This window comes from Rosa chinensis, chromosome 1 (genome assembly GCF_002994745.2).
Source record: "Rosa chinensis cultivar Old Blush chromosome 1, RchiOBHm-V2, whole genome shotgun sequence".
In the NCBI taxonomy this organism is placed as follows: Eukaryota; Viridiplantae; Streptophyta; class Magnoliopsida; order Rosales; family Rosaceae; genus Rosa; species Rosa chinensis.
In genome coordinates this window covers 59,062,117-59,078,881 of record NC_037088.1, presented here as the reverse complement: position 1 = coordinate 59,078,881, position 16,765 = coordinate 59,062,117, and the positions used below count along the sequence as shown (strand labels likewise).

Sequence of the window (16,765 nt, the reverse complement as noted above, 5' to 3'; positions counted from 1 at the left end):
TAACTAGTTTATTGGATTAGATTTTCTTTGGTTAAGAGAAACAATGATGTAATTCTGTTTGGCTTATTAATAAAAGTTGAGTTCTTTTCTTTATGACTCCTTTTTAATTACGAGCTTTTCTTTTAGGAATGGATGAACTTCAATGTCTTGCGGATAGTGCGACTACGCACACCATTCTACGACATAGGTCAATATTCTTAGAGATGTTGCCTACATATTCATCTGTGACTACGATGGCTGGGCCATCAAGTTTAGTTCAAGGACATGGAATGACCCAATTCCTTTTGCCCAATGTCACCTTGATTAAAGTCACTGAAGCTCTCTATGCTCCTAAGGCAAATCGAACTTTATTAAGCTTTAAAGATATTAGAGCCAACGGATTCCATGCGGAAAAGCATAATGAGAACGGAATAGAATTCCTTTGCATTACCTCTAATGATTGCGGACGGAAGCGCATCTTAGAGAAACTTATGTGTCAATCTAGTGGACTTTATGTCACTACAATTCGACCAATTGAATCCAATAATGTCATAAGAGAAGATCTCTTGGATTCAGATACATATTGGCTTTGGCATGACCGACTAGGACATTTTGGTCGTGATATGATACTCCGTATACTTAAAACTTCACATGGGCATCCCTTTTTCAGAGTGAGAAGAAGCAAGAATCAAAAATTGATTCCAGGACTTAGCAAGACTGCGAAAATTGCAGCTTCTAGCATTGCTGCTGTCTTGGGCCGTCGAAAGGCCGCCCCTATCCCTAGTGATGATGCCATAAATGGCGCTAACCATGCCCATGACGCCATGGTTGCTCCTCCTGGTGGCCATGACGCCACACAAACCAATTTCCATGGCTCTAACGCCATAATGGGAGATGTAGTCACACACTTTGCTTCTAATAGCGCTACAGACGCTTAGGCCCAACCAAAATTCTCATTGGTTGCTTCTAAAGCCCCTCGCTCATTTTGCAAAGCCTGTTCCTTCGGGAAATTAGGACAGAGACCGTCCTACGCAAAGGATCCAAAAATACTCATTACGTTCTTACAGAGAATCCAAGGGGATATCTGTGGACCAATTCAACCATCATGCGGACCTTTTAAATACTTTATGGTATTGGTTGATGAGTCGACACACTGGTCACATGTCGTGCTATTGTCCACTCGAAATGCTGCTTATGCTAAACTCCTCGCCCGGATTATCCGTCTAAGGGCTCACTACCCTGACCATCCTATTAAGTCGATTCGACTTGATAATGCTAGGGAGTTTACATCGAAAACGTTCGATGACTATTGCATGTCACTGGGGATTGATATAGAACATCCAGTTCCCCATGTTCATACCCAAAATGGTCTCGCAGAAGCCGATATCAAACGACTACAAATGATAGCATGGACATTGGTTATGCGCACCAATCTCCCTGTTTCTGCTTGGGGATATGCAATATTGCATGTAGCGACACTCATTCGTCTACGACCCACTGCAACCCAATCTTACTCTGCGTTACAGCTAGTGACTGGATACGAGCCTGATATCTCGCATTTACGCATTTTTTGGTGTACCATCTATGTGCCTATTACGCCGCCACAACGTACTAAGATGGGTCCACAATGACGAATGGGCATCTATGTTGGCTTTGAATCTCCAACTATTGTCCGCTATCTTGAACCCTTGACAGGCGATCTCTTTACCTCTAGATTTGCGGATTGTCACTTTGATGAGACAGTCTTCCCATCGTTAGGGGGAGATAAGAACACAGATGTTCAACAGGAACGACAGGAATTGTAGTGGTCTGTCCCCACTATGTCTCATCTCGATCCCGGTACCGCACAGTCCGAACAAGAAGTGCGAAGAATAATCGAGCTCCAGAACGTAGCAGACACTCTGCCTGATGCGTTTTCTGATGTTGCCAAAGTGACAAGATCACACATACCTGATGCAAACGTTCCTGCAAGGATCGATGTTCGAAATACTGGACATCACGCCACTCCTGCGACATCAGGGGATGGCGTCATTGCCCAACATGGCAATGATGTGGCATCTATGGCAGCAGGTTCCGCAAGGAAGTGCGGTAGACCAGTTGGTTCGAAGGATACTCGCCCTAGAAAGAAAGCGAATGAGGCACAAATAAATCCTTTGATCATCGATACTCAAAATCAGTCCCATGAGAATGTTCCGGATTACGGTTATGTCCAAGAGACATCATTGGGGGACGCCTCAATGTCAGAACCTATCCATGAGAACGTAGAGATCTCTGTAAATTACACTAGTGTACATGGAACGTAGGAAAGAAACTCCATCATCATTGATGATGTATTCACGTATTCAGTGGCGCGTGAGATTATTGAGACCGATGACATAGAACCACGCTCCGTTGATGAATGCCAACGTAGAGCTAATTGGCCAAAATGGAAAGATGCGATCCAGGCAGAACTTGATTCTCTAGCAAAAAGAAAGGTATTTGGCAAAATTGTACCAATACCGCCCAACACCAAACCAGTTGGTCACAAATGGGTATTCGTTAGAAAGCGTAATGACAAAAACGAGATTGTAAGATATAAAGCTCGCCTTGTGGCGCAAGGCTTCTCACAACGCCCTGGAATCGACTACGAGGAGACCTATTCTCCCGTAATGGACGTCATTACGTTCCGCTACCTTGTCAATTTGGTAGTTTCCGAAAAACTGAACATGCAGCTTATGGATGTGGTTACTGCGTATCTATATAGGGATCTAGATACGGAAATAAACATGAAGATTCCAGATGGAATTCAATTACCCAAATCAAGTGGCTCTAGACCACGGGGCGCGTTTGCGATTAGATTAAAACGCTCACTATATGGATTGAAACAATCCGAACGGATGTGGTATAACCGTCTAAGTGACTACTTGATTGGGAAGGGATATGTCAACAATGAACTATGCCCATGTGTGTTCATAAAAAGGACAAGTTCCGAATTTGCAATAGTAGCGGTTTATGTTGATGACATGAACATAATTGGCACCCTTAAAGAGTTAAGGGAAACCGCTGAACACTTGAAATCCGAGTTTAAGATGAAAGATATTGGGAAAACACGGTTTTGGCTCGGTTTAGAACTCGAGCACCATAGAGATGGTATCTTGATTCATCAATCAACTTATACCCAAAAGATGCTTAGGCGTTTCAACGCTGATAATATTAAGCCTTCAAGCACCCCAATGGTCGTCTGTAGTCTTGATCCGAAGAAGGATCCATTACATCCAAAAGATGACGACGAAGAAGTGCTAGAGGCAGAAGTGCCCTATCTAAGTGCAATAGGTGCATTGTTGTACTTAGCACAATGCACAAGACCGGATATCTCATTCGCAGTGAACTTGCTAGCTAGATATAGCTCTGCGCCAACATGACGCCATTGGACTGGTGTTAAAGATATCTTTCGATACCTAAGTGGTACGATTGATATGGGCTTGTTCTATTCCTATAGAGAGATGATGGATTCGGACCCATCAAGTGCCAGGGTCGCTACACATGGTGGACTGCGTTCCCTCTCCCCAACCCAAAACGATATAAGTGTTTTGGAATGTTTTGCTGATGCTGGGTATCTTTCTGACCCACACAAAGGTCGCTCCCAAACTGGTTATATTTTCACCATGGGAAAGACCGCGATATCTTGGAGGTCTACAAAGAAGACCTTAGTCGTTACCTCTTCAAATCATGCAGAGATTATTGCTCTTCACGAAGCAGTTCGTGAATGTATATGGCTTTGATCCATAGTTACGCATGTTCAAAGCAATTGTGGTTTGAAATATACCACAGATGAGCCAACGAGCATTTATGAGGATAATGCTGCTTGCATTGAACAAATGAAGCAAGGCTACATCAAAGGCGACAACACCAAGCATATATCGCCCAAATTCTTCTACAATCAGCAACAACAGAAGTACCTCAAGATCAAAGTAAACCAGGTTAGATCTTAGGACAATGCGGCAGACTTGTTTACTAAGTCATTGCCCAAATCCACGTTCGAGAAACATGTGGTAAGAATTGGCTTGCGGAAATTATCTGAACTCCCATGATCGTAGTCATCAAGGGGAGGCACAGACATCAGGGGGAGATGTCTACATGTTCGTCTCGAATCGTGAAGGGTGTGTTGTGCTCTTTTTCCCCTTCAACCGAGATTATTTTTGTCGCACTGGGTTTTTGTTACTCGGCAAGGTTTTTAAAGAGGCAACGAGAGAAGCACAGCATTTGGACAAGGGGGAGTGTTTAAGGATATCTCTATTTGTGTTTAATCCAAACTCTAGGTTACTTGACCTAGTGATAATAGGGTTCAATTAGAAAAATCTAGAGATTCTCTTTCCTTGTATGATTCTAACTCTATGCATTGTAATCCTCTATATAAAGAGGCCCCTATTATCAATAAGAATACACAGCAAATTTCTCTCAATTTCTGATTCCCTAAAACATATATTATAAAACAAAAATGACACTTTATTACTGTTGACGAACGGTTGTTAGTGTGGCTTTTCTCCGCTTTGACCATATTGGCTTCATTATCCTTATGGCTCTTGCCGAGCAAAGCATAACAAAAATTTTTGGGTAGTTATAGTCAATGTCGGTGGAATTTGTCCCATCAATTGGATGCTATTTTGGACTCACAATATTGTAGAAAGTCTAGTTGCGTTAAGGCCCGATCTATGGTTAGGCATTCTGGATAGAGTTCCTTTTTTTCCAACTTGCTAATTTGTTGGTAATTCTGAGCAAAAGCTAGCTCTTTAGCATTAACAGGAACTTTCCAGAAAATTACATTATGAATGCCAAGGTATTTTCCTATAGTATTTTTCTGTTGAATGTTCAAAATGTTAACTATTTCTTGTTTTGACCTATTGGGTACCAGGGCCGGCCCTGTGAGTTTGGAGGCTCAAGGCGAGAAAAAATTTGAGGCCCCAAAATTCAACTGCTGCATGCCTTGGACAATGGCAAGTTCATCAGGTTGGTTCCATAAGGTGAAATGCAGCAAGGATCTTCATTGTTTCTCACTCTGCAATCCAATACCATCAAGCCATGATACAACTTTTGCTGCTCGGATGTCATATCGCTCAATAAAAGGGGGACCTCAAAAGGTAAAAGAGAAGAACAAAAGGTCATTCATATTTAAGTTACATCATATACAACCAAAAACCGCACAAAAGAGAACAAAACAAGCCATTACATACAGAACACTTTGGTATGGCTCTGTGGACTTTGGTGTTTCTCACCCTCTCTATAACCTCAGAAAATTCTAAAATTAAAAGCTTAAAGCTGCTTAGCATTAAGCCTAAAGAGTCATTCATGCTCCATTTCTCTACGCAATCATAGTTTCCAGTGTGAAACATTATATCATAGACTAATATATATGAAAAGCATTATCTAATTATCTACTGAAAACCTGAACGTGAGGTGTAAATGGCAAGGTCAGGCCACCCATTGCTCCCATTCCAACAGCTTGAATCACCACTTTGCAAACCCATATAGCTCTCTGGATTCCCATTGCTCTGGACCTCCAAACCCGGATTCGAATTCAACCTATGTCCTGATGAATCGACCACATTCTCCCCAAAATCACTAGTACAAATTCACAATAGGCTGTCCTATCCAATATTGCTCTAATAACCTCCTACCCTATGGGACATAAGGAATACAAGATTTCTTCAACCACGGCTTCACAGAGCTAGTCGAAGTGGGCAACACCATTTTGCTACATAAACCATTCTCCATAAATTAGTCTAATCATATCCACTATCAAATTCAGTCACAGAGTTATGCAATATCATCAAGACAATCCAAATTTCTGGGATGCAACTCATCACAAGCTTGGTGTATATAATTCCAAATCTAAAATCATAAGAAATCATGTACCTTGATTGGAAGATTTTCCTTCAATTTTGCAAAACCCAATTTGCTTGCCATCAAATCCGAGACAGAGGAACAATGTGTTAGTGAAATTCTTCAACCCTATGGGTATTGTTCTCTTTGGTGAAGACGATGAAGAAGTTGATAGCTCATAGACAAAAACCGAATTGGGAGTGAATCTGGGACAAAACCCTATAATGGAAACAGAAAACGAAAGCCCATAGAGGAGAGAGAACATAGAGATTAGCTAGGGAGGAAGACGAGAGCCATAAGGAAATCGCGAGGTTCGCACCGTCCCGGAGAATTTCAAGGTTACGCCTAAAGAGGTGGAATCAAAAGAAGGGATATGATCTAATAAAAATCTCGTCTCAAACTCCTCCTCTTAGATTGTTTCGTTAACTTCTTCTCTCTCTTTTTTTTTTTAATATCTGCAGGCCTACATAATTGTTTTTTTTAGGCCCCTAAAATCTGAGGCCCTAGGCCTGGGCCTGCTTTGCCTAGTCTCAGGGCCGGGACTATTGGGTACATTCGGATATAAATATAGGGATAATTTATTGAAATTTATTTTCTGTCCTGAAACAAGAGTAAAAACATCTACGATTTTTAGAATGTTCCTAGCTCCTTTAGTAGAAGCTTTTGCAAAGAGCAAACATTCATCAGCAAACACTAGGTTTGAGACTCTGTAACCCAGAGGTGAGGACATGCCAAAATACTTTTTTGGTTTTTCAGCCAAATTGTTTATATGCCTAATCAAAGGTTCCATGCAAAGGATGAAGATATATGGGAATAAAGGATCCCCTTATCTGATTCCTGTAGTTGGTCTGAACCAACCTTCAGGTTTCCCATTTAGGAGTAAAGAGAGAAGGAGACATTTGAGATGCAGTTCATAATTTTGTTTATCCAATCAATGTGGAAACCAAATTTGGAGAGGGAAGCCCTAATAAACTTCCAGTTTAGAAGGTCATAAACTCATAGGCTTTTTCTAAATCTAGTTTCACTGCCATGGCAGTTGAATTCTTTTTATTCTTTTGGAAATCTGAAGACAACTCATGGGCAATAAGAATATTGTCTTGGATTGTCCTTTCAGGGGTAAAGGCGCACCCTGGTTTTTGAAGATACACTTTTCCAATAGAGGTCTAACCGTCAAAGTATATTGACCAGAATCTTGGCTATTACCTTATAACTAACATTACATAGCCTAATTGGTCTAAGCTGAGAGACTAACTCAGGTTTTTCTACTTTATGGATTAGGGGTATATTGGTATGGTTCAGATCATTTAAAGGAAAATTATTTTCAAAAAAATCTTTTATCATAGGGATTAGAGTTTACTTCATTCCAGCAATTCAGATAGAACATGGCGTGGAGCCCGTCTGGTCCAGGGGCCTTAAGGGGGCCTATTGAAAACAGAGCATCTCTTATTTCTTCCTTAGTAACCTGTCTCATCAGGGAGGTATTGTCCTCATCAGATATGCATGGTTGTTGATGGATCAGGAATATATTAATGCATGTCACTGTCTCTTGGTTGACTAGTGTTACGAGTGAAACGTTTTTTGAAGTAGGAATAAAAAGGATATGTTCATCCAGCCATATCCCATCATTATCTTTAATACTTGCAATATGGTTTTGTTTTCTTCTCAAATTAAACTTGGGTTTGAAAGAACTTAGTGTTCTTGTCCCCCAGAGTTAACCAGTTAGCTTTAGCCTTTTGGGACCTAGAACAGCTATCACTACACCAAAAACATTAACATACAACACTTTTTGCACAACGAAAAAAAAAATGTGTTGTGTGATGAAGAAAAGTGAATCAGACAACATGTTTAGTAAACTTACGTTGTATAAAGTGGTTAAAATTATGAAGTTTTTGTTTAGAAGGCCATTGTACAACAGTTACAAGAATAATCTGTTGTGTGAATCATAAAAAAAATAGCGGCAGATTTCCCTCCTAGATCGACTCAAATTTGGCTCCAAATTGGTACTACATCATACAACAGTATAGTTATATATGTTGTATGAGAGTAGCATGCAAAACATGATACAACGGTTTTTTACTTTTTGTTGTGTGATAAAGTGGGAAATATTTGGATGAGCCTTTATTTGGCCCAAAATGGCACTGAAGCCCCCCAAAAACCTCCATGTTTTGATTGAAATATAGCACCAGATTGATGATCCCACAACCAAATGAGTTGTTTTCGTTGTGTAAATGAGCATTGCCTAGCATGTTACTTTGGTTGCATATTATAGCAGGAACTTTTCCCTCTTTGGAACCTTAGCTGAGGTTTAATTTTCAAAATCAGACAACAAAACTTCGTCTTTGTGTTGTCTGATTCTTAAAGAAAAAATTAAAAGCCCGCCTTTGACAAATTAATCAGGTAGCTAGGTTTATTGGAGTTGTCTCCCCGTCAACACTTTGTCAAAACAGCCGTTTCCTGAACTCATCGAGCAGCTCTCTTCTCAATATCCTCAAAAACCATCAATCTCTCATGAAAACACCATAGCTATTTGTCTCCTCTCACTCCCACTTAGACAGAATAAGGGTTTTTCTTCTAATCGTTTCCATCAGAGACTTCTCCGTCACTTTCTTCACACTTCACAGTCCCTTCCCAAAAACCTCGACTTCCCCTAAACATCGCTCTCTCTCTCTCTCTCTCTCTCTCTCAAGCTCTCAGCATCCCCAATTTGCTCCTCTCTCTACAAATCAACCCTAAATCTTCAATCTTTAACTCCACTTAATGGCTCTGACACCTTCTTCCACCAAATCCAATCAAAACCCTAGCCAAAACCCCATAATCCCCCCCCCATCGACTGTAGTTCTTAAAAGCCCATGCATCTTCAAACCCCAACTTAACCCTAAAAGAGTCTTCGTCGGAGCACTCGGTGGAAGTCTTCGCTCGAATTTGGGTCTGGGCGTAACACTCACTGGTAAGCTCTCTCTTCGATCTGTTCATTTTCAAATCTATAAATCTGTATCGGGTTTTGGGGTTTCAAAAAGGGGGTTTAATCTGTGTTTGATTTTATGATAATTTGATTTCCGAATCGGCCTTGACACCAAACTTGACGGCCTCCATCTCTGCTTCATATTCTAGTTCATTAATAGATCTGGTTGTTTTACCTTGATTTCTGGGCATAATTTGATTTGTTTTCAATTTAGTTTGCTTAGAGTTTATATGATTGCATTTGGGTTTCAAGACTAGGTGTTCTTAATTTTTTTTTCAGTTTTTATTTTAGGTGATTGCCGATTATTGCTTGTTTTCACAATGGTAGTTCTTCATTTTATCTAGGTGTATATTGTGCTGGGATTTTTTTAATTATTGGATTGACTTTTCTGGAAATCAATTAGCAGGTCTTTTTCTGGAACTCAAGCAGGTGTTTTCTGGAACTCGAGCAGGTCTATTTCTTTTATGGGATTTTCTTATATTATTGGATTGACATCTGTTTAATTCTTGGTTTGATTTTATTGATATGAGTTATCAGCATATAATCTCTGTTTTTACACAAAGTTGAGCATTGAGATTTCCCCTTTTGTTTTGCCACTTCATAATTTAAATTAGAAAATTGCAAATCTAAGAACCAATTGTGTTCTTTGTGGTCCCTCAGCATCTCAAGATTAATATCATTTCAATGAATTCTAATCAAATATGTAATAGTCTAAACACTCATTTAGTAGAATATATTTTTTTGCATATGTTATGGTAGCAATATATTTCCCTCTAACATAACTTTTCATTTTTTTCTCTGTTTACATTTCTATTTCAGTAATAGTCTAAACACTCATTTAGTAGAATATTCTTTGTGTACGTTTTACTTCTATCTTTTCTTTTCTTTTTGCTCAAGTGAGATCTTTATTACATAGTAATGTATGCAACTAATTGTAGTTGTGTATGAATGAAGGCAATAAAAAGAGCTTGAGTGATGCCATGGAAGAAGGGATCAACTTGTGGGAACAAATATTGAAACTGTACAGAGATTATTAGCATGGTGGATTGATGAAGCTAGTTGTCATTAACCCTAGAGGATGAAGCCTCAAGTGCCGCTGTTCGAAGGTCCTCAACCCCAATACTTGCTGGGAACATAGAAGATTCACAGCTCAGGTGCTTGCGATGTCGAGTTCCCAGTTGTGCATCCTCGGAGTTATCATTTGTTTGGGTAAAATTTTATTTCTTGCTTTATTAATGCGATTGGTTTGACTATGGTTCTGATTGAGCTGGTTCAAATTAGATTCATTTTAACCAGTCGCTTTATGGTTCCTGATTCATTTTAAGATCGTTACCTACTTAAACCAAGTTTATTGGTTTACTTTGTGAAGCAGAGAGCCTAAGTATGTAAATTCGATTGAGCTAGTTGAAATTCGATTCATTCTAGTTTGTGCTTTTTCAGTTCTCGGTTCATATTTTGCTTACCAATTGGAAGTAAGATGATATCTTTTACTATAGGTTTGATTGGGTTTGAAGCAAAATTGAATGAAATTCCAGATTTATGTTCTCAGCTTCTGAATTTTTTTTCTTTCTTTGACTTACTGATCAAATAGTTATATGGTCAACGTGTTGTTGCTGTCCATGGTCATTGTATTGTTGCTGTCCGTTTTGTGTTGATGAATTGCTTATCAATTTTACCATATTAGTTCGTTTGTGAATGCATCTTAATGAGTTTCTGATGGTTTCATTTAATTTGTTTCTTCATATGAGTTTGAACAAATTTTTACAAGACATTTTCATATTTCACCTTTGAAGGCATTTGCACAAGTAATGCCCTAGTACATGCCTATATGAACTTATAAAATGCTACTATATGTGCCAATATCCTCATTACTGACCTGTGTGTATATGTCCTTGTGCCCTCTTGTACACTTAGTGTGTAGCCAAACCATCATTGGGTTATGATACTCTGGTAAACATGGAAAGCTATGCATGCAATTACGTTGTTGATGGATTTCAATGCAACAAGAATACTTCGTTACAATTCTAAAAATGGCGGAAGTGTTCTATTAGGACAAACTGGTGAGTCAGGCACTCTTTCTTCTTTTCTTTGTGTTTTGATTATTCATTGATCTTATTGATTTTCATACCTTTCTCTCTTTTATGGTGGGTTGAAAATGGTGATATGTTCTTGAAAGTAGTTTAGTAGTAGAAGTTATACGTTTGCAAGCTTAATATTAGGGATAAGAATTATCTACAGCACTGCTGCAAATTCATAGCTAAAACTAGCAAGGATTGGGAATGTAGGATTGATTAAGATGTTGAGAAATTGTTGAGAATCCCTTGCAAGGGTTCATGGATTGAATTGAACCACGTTTGATACATATGTTAGTTATATGATTTAACTCAGAACTATAATTATAATACCACATATGTTCAACCCAGTAACATTGTTTACCCAAACTTAAATGAAGCAAGGGTTTATTGTTGAGCTTTGCCATATTGCTTGTTTGAACAAGTTATATGGGTTTTGTTAGCCCGAGTTTGGTTATCTTATATGATTATGTATTTGGAATAGCGTTGTTGACTGAATAGTTTGTTTCGGTGAAGAGTGAAGACTGAAGACACAGTTTAGCTTCTGTATTTTCCATCTTGTGAGTCTAGCTTCTTTTACTAAACTAGGAAGAGAATGTATTAGTTTCAAAGATTACAAATTGGACAGTTTGATTGTTTTCAACAATTCAACTGGTCTGATGGTCGTATGTGTACAGACTGTTCCTCTTGTCTATTTTCATTCCTTTCACACATATGATCATCTTCATCTCATAAATTCAATGACCTGTGGTTTTTCCAGGGAATACCAGCAGCAAGTAAAACATTGGATAGTTGTGACTAATAATAATTTTTCTTTTTCTATATAGGGTCGAGTCACAAGAGAGAGAAAATATTAATCCTATGGGCGCACCATTTTTTGCTTCTGCTGGCATATAATAATCACATGCAGCAGCTGCTCATGTTTTTTTCATTAATCATTTTATTTTTTGATGGTCTATGGATATTTATAATGGCATTGCAGTAGAATGCTATCTTGTTTTGGAACAATATGTATTTGTATCAACTTTTGAAGTCCCAAGTAGATGGACATGTATTATAGAATGCTTTTCTTCTTTTAATGTTGGCTTGGATGATTGGGGAATGCTCCCTTTTTACATTTGAAGTTTATAGTATGGGTTTGATTACTCATTTGATGGTTTGCAATCAGTTTTGTTCCCAATTAATTACTATTCATTAGGTACAATGGAGCTATATATGCACAAAATAGAGCAAATGAAAATGATCATACAACAGTTTTATAGTGTAGCAACCCAACGTTGTCTGAATACAAAAATTGGGTCATTCACTCAATGCATTCTTTACATATCATACAATGGTTTTTAAAAAAAAATTGTCTTCTGATTTACAATTACACAACGATAAGAACTGAACAATGTTGTCCAAAATCAATTCACACAACAACCATTGTGTACAACTGAAGTGTGATGATATATCAGACGACGGTGAAATTATAGAACACATTGTCTGACTAGGCTTTCCAATAACAGCTTGGAAACAAGTTCTGTTATATGAAGGATGCACCTACCATGTTGTGCGGCAGCTATGCCTGGCATCTGCCGAAAGAAGGCACAACGGTGATAACAAAAAGATGTCGTGTGTTTGTATATCATACAACGGTGCAACACCGTTGTGCAAATTTTAATCACACAACGCGCCGATACACAACGGTTCTCAGCCAAATCAGACAATGATTTTTACCCGTTGTGTGTTTCATTTTTTGGTGTAGTGTCTTCATCTTTGTATAATTGAGCTAGAGCATCTTGATCCTTCAGAGAGGTAGGGTCTGGGAAAAGCATGAGCTGTTGCTGAATGTCATAGCTCTTATCCTGCAAAAGAGACATTTTCTTAAAGATATCCCCAAACACATTCTTATTCCAGATCTTAATAAAACCAGAAAAGTGGTTTCTTACTGCTCAGAAAATTTTAAGTGGATATGTATCCAAGTTCTTTTCCCAAATGTCAGAGACTACTTTCTTAAAATCTTTGTGTGAAAGTCAACTTTTTTTTTCCCCAACTTGAGAGGTTTAGTCTCATGTCCGAATTTTATTAAAAATAAAATAAAGATTGCATGTATTGCCAGAGGAATATAAAACCTTTACCCCGAGTTCTAGTACAAGAGCGCAGCCGCAGCCTAAATGAATCACGCAACGGATATAACAAAATGCAAGCTGGAACCCCATAAAGGAGCCCAAGAAAACTGAGACTAAGAAAACCTGTAATTAAGGTCATGACCAAAAGAGGATAGCAGAAACAGTGGTAGAAAATCCCACCAAACATAATTCTCCACGATGGCACCGTCGCTAGCTAGTCTATCTGCAACCGAGTGAAAGCCGACTTATTTGGTCACATGCTTTTCAAAATCGACATGATATTGCGAGAGATAACGAAAAAGACATCTCCGGCCATGTGCAAGTATTACAAGCATGCGGCATAATGTGGATGATAAAATTTAAAGTGATCACTTTCTCCACTTGCTTCACCTCTTTTCTTTCTTTTAACTCTTTTATTTTCCACAATATCACTTTGGCTAATTGCTTCACAGCACTATACATGCAAATTATATGGATGAAATCTAAAGTAATATATGGAACATTCTTGTCTTTTTGTTTCCTATTGTCTGTTTGTTCATAAATTGTACCCCGGCCCCATTATGATTAAGTTCTTCCACTAAAGCATTCCATATAATGCTGGTGCAAGACCATATCTGGAAGTCTCTGGTGGTTTTGCAAGCCATATATGCTGTCAATCATATCTTGTACGAACTATTAATTAGAACTTTCAACTTTTCTCTAGCAAATTAACAGAAGGTTAAGCATTTTTTTCTTACGAATTAATTTTCTTTTCTATCCTAAAAAAAACTGTGGTACACACCCCTAATTACTTAATACACACTCCATACTTAATACACCACCCATTTAATTTCTCATTCTAATATTCTACTAAATACACAACCAAAAGTACCTAAAATATCCTTAATCTCAAAAATCATGAAATATCCTATTATTTGACTATATTAAGGCTACTATTTAATATGATTAGTATATGCTAGTATATTGATGTTTTTAAATGACCATATTGATTATTTGTGTTACTTATTCAGAAATCCATAAAGATTTATTATTGTTCCCTTTAAATAAATGCATATAAATAGGTTTTATATTATTTGAGTTCTCATCCACCAAACACCATGTTGATCAAGTATAAAATTATGAGTTGAACATTTAAACACAACTATATCACTAGTTTCTCTCCAATGGTGGAACTACAAAGTTGTCATTATAGGGGCCAAACAAATTAACAATTATAAAGTTTTTTCACCCGTGATGTTTTATATTAGAAATAAATGGATTAATTGTATCTCTTAGAAAAAAAGAAAGAAAAGGAAATTAACTAAAAAATGGGAGTAAAACGATCTGTTTTAAAAACATTTAATACCATTGATTTTGCAAATTAAATTAGATAGTTTCTAACTTTATTCATGTACTAAATTAGGAGGCCATGTATAGAAATTTGTTGTGTTTATCTAACTATTTATACATAAATTATTCTATCTAAGGAAAATATAACTATTTTTTCTTTCTTTCTAATGCATAGATGTCTGTTTTGGTCATTCAACCTACCTACAAAATCTAATTTGAAATATAAAATAATAGGGATGTGTATTAAGTGATTAGGGGTGTGTATTTAAAATTTCTCGAGCCCAAAATGTCTCTTATTACTGCCTTGCGCCACATGTCTCCATTTCTTATATCACAAGCATGCATATGGCCGGCATAATTTCAGTCATAATATTCAAAGGGATCATCACTTACCTCCATTTGCGCATTGTATAATCGCTGTAAATTTGTATGTAATTAGGATTTTATTTAATTAGGATATCCTGCAATTATGGAAAGATTGTTTCCTATTAGAGTTAGACTACTCCTTTGTACTTGTATATATACCATCATTGTGGGATGAATAGAATCATAAAATTAACCCTGAATTGAAGTATTCTTTTCTACTTGGTATTATAGCAGGTTCAATCCTTTGAACTTGCGCTGCATCCTTTGAATCCTGAATCTTGAAGAACACCACAAACCGCTGCGTACCACCACCATTGAATTCCAAACCACCATCACCCTATCTTTTTTCGAAGAAAAAAAAAATTCAAATCCATCTTGAAACCCTAGAAAACCCAATCCTGCAAAAATCTCGAATTCTTCAATGGCCGGACCTGTAATTGAAGGCGAACAGTCAAATCCCGATAAGGCAATGGTGCCATCCTCACAAGTCATCCATCACCACTACACCACCCAACAAGACAACTCTGCGTTCCCAACAAGTGTTGTCTTGAATGAATCCAACTACACCATATGGGCTCCTCTCATGCGGATGCGCATTGGAGCACGAGGGAATGTTGGTTATCTGACCGGAGTGAAGGCTGAACCCACCATAAATTCTGCAGAGTATGAAGCTTGGGCCACGGACAATGGAAAGGTGAAAAGTTGGCTCATTGACTCCATGGAGTCCTCTCTTATGAACTGGTATATTAGTCTCCCTACTGCAAAAGATATTTGGGAAGCTGTAGAGAAAACTTTTTATGATGATTCTGATGAAACCCAGATCTTTGAATTGAACAAGAAGTGTTTTGAAGCAAAGCAAAATGGACGGCCTATTCCTACCTACTATAATAAGTTAGTGGCGATGTTCTAGGAGATTGATCAAAGGGTGGCCTCTTAGAATGATAATGTTGCAGCTGTAGTTCAAGAGACCTCAACGATGTCCCGGATGCGTGTTCACATGTTTTTGAGTGGACTTGACCTCGAGTATGATCAGGTACGTGGAGAAATCCTGCGCAAGGAATCTAAATTCTCTTTGGAGCAGAGCTATGCTTGCATTCGCAAGGTGCAATCAGAGAAACAGGCTATGGGGCATTCGATACCTACCGAATCTTCTGTTATGGCTGTCCAACGCAAACCAAGTCCTCCTCCAGGCTTCTCACATCGTCCTCTAGGTAAACCAAATCCATATGCAAATAGAAAGTGCATTGTGTGTGGGGAACTAGGTCATAGCAAAGAGCGGTGCTATGAAGTGATTGGTTACCCTGATTGGTGGGACTTCACCAAGAAACCAAGAAAGAATCTGGGCAAGGCCGCCATTGCTACTACAGAGGAAGAGCGTCTAGACAATGCCTCCACTAATGTAGCGCAATCAGGTATGAAGGATAAGGTTACTTTGAATAATACATGGATAATTAATATAGGTACATCTGATCATATGACCAATGACCCTAATCTTGTGAAAAACCTTAGACATTCTCCTCAAGTTGTTGTCTCTACTGCTGATGGTACTCCAACTCCGGTCACAGGAGAAGGTTCTATTGTTTTATCTGATACATTAACCCTTGAATCTGTCTTAGTTGTTCCATCACTAGCTTATAATCTCCTGTCTGTTGGTCAAATTATTTTAGCTCTTGCATGTATTGTGACCTTCTATCCATCTTTCTGTGTGTTTCAGGACATTCTGACTCGGCAGATCCTTAGTTATGGTGTTAGAAGGGAGAAATTGTACTACCTGGATCTGACAGAGACTGGAGACAACCAGAAACATCTTTTGGGGCAAGCTAATCAGATCAACGGGGTAGAGAATGCGAAGGAAGCTGTATGATTATGGCATCGCCGTTTAGGTCATCTATCTTTTAGTTATCTTAAGAAGCTGCAACCTCATTTGTTTTCTGTTGTCAGTGATTTGGATTTCCATTGTGACATTTGTGAACTAGCTAAGAGCCATCGTGTTTCATATTCACCAAGTCTTAATAAAAGTCTTGTTCCTTTTATGAAAATTCACTCTGATGTCTGGGGTCCTGCGAAAATTCCTTCTCTTTCTGGAG

The 16,765-nt window shown here is 38.3% G+C and overlaps 1 long non-coding RNA gene across 1 annotated transcript; it reads right to left on the bottom strand.

Annotated features, from left to right (window-relative positions):
* Window positions 1-5,203: 5,203 nt before the first annotated feature.
* On the bottom strand, window positions 5,204-6,282 carry LOC121050872. The gene is made up of 2 exons (XR_005804269.1): window positions 5,872-6,282; window positions 5,204-5,710 (listed from the first exon to the last, which is right to left on the bottom strand). It is a non-coding gene; the product is annotated as an uncharacterized LOC121050872 (long non-coding RNA).
* Window positions 6,283-16,765: the final 10,483 nt, after the last annotated feature.